This window comes from Teleopsis dalmanni, chromosome 2, assembly GCF_002237135.1.
Source record: "Teleopsis dalmanni isolate 2A chromosome 2, ASM223713v2, whole genome shotgun sequence".
Taxonomy (NCBI): Eukaryota; Metazoa; Arthropoda; class Insecta; order Diptera; family Diopsidae; genus Teleopsis; species Teleopsis dalmanni.
In genome coordinates this window covers 245,787,196-245,788,430 of record NC_051847.1, presented here as the reverse complement: position 1 = coordinate 245,788,430, position 1,235 = coordinate 245,787,196, and positions in this window count along the sequence as shown.

The following is a 1,235-nucleotide window of genomic DNA, read 5'->3' as shown; positions in this document are numbered from 1 at the left end:
TTAATTTTTTTATTTAATGTTTTCAAATTGAAAATTTTATTGACTTAATGAGCATGCTTAAGTTTTTAAATTAAAAAAAAATGATTTATTTTTATATTACACATACATTGTGACCGAAAAGTTTCCGGAAATTTTAAATAAAACGCAAAATTCTTAATCTTCATCAATATTTATTTTATCTCCTTCAAAATATGCTCCATTAGAAGCGATACACAAATGCCAACGTTTCTTCCAATCATCAAAACATTTTTTATAGGCGCTTTCCGGTATGGCTTTGAGTTTCCTCTGCGAATTCTGTTTTACGTCTTCTATGGATTCAAAACGCGTTCCTCTGAGTGGTAATTTGAGTTTGGGAAACAGGAAAAAGTCACACGGTGCAAGATCAGGTGAATACGGGGGCTGTTCGATGGTATTTATTGAATGTTTGGCCTTAAAATCGTTGATAATGTTGGCTCGGTGCGAGGGAGCATTATCGTCATGAAAAATCCATGAATTATCCTTCCACAATTGAGGCCGTTTACGGCGGATATTTTCACGCAAACGTCTTAAAACAGTCAAATAATAGGCTTTATTGACTGTTTGTCCTTCAGGGACGAATTCATGATGCACCACACCACGAATATCGAAGAAAACAATCAGCATTGCCTTGATTTTCGAGCGACTTTGGCGTGGTTTTTTCGGTTTCGGCTCGTCTTTTCCTCTCCATTCCGATGATTGTTGGCTTGTTTGCATGTCGTACTCGTAGACCCATGTCTCGTCACCCGTTATGATGCGTTCCATGAAAGTTGGATCGGAATTGGCACGATCAAGCATGTCTAACGAGACCTGTCCACGATGGTGTTTTTGGAACAAATTGAGGTGAATCGGAAAAAGCCGAGCGTTGACACGTCGCATACACAAATTGTCCACCAAAATCAAACGAGCCATCTCACGACCGATGCCTAGCTCTCGTGCTATCTCTCTAACACTCACATGAGGATTTTTGAACACGATTTCCTTTGCCTTTTCAATGTTTTCGTCGGTGGTAGAGGTCGAAGGTCGTCCAGAACGCGGCATGTCTTCGACGGTCGTACGACAGTCCTGAAAGGCTTTGTACCACTCATAAACTTGAGTTTTCGATAAAACTGATTCCCCATAAGCCTTTTGTAGCATTCGCAACGATTCTGCACACGAAAATTCGTTCGAAACACAAAATTTGATGCAAACTCTTTGATCAATATTTTTTTCCATTGTTT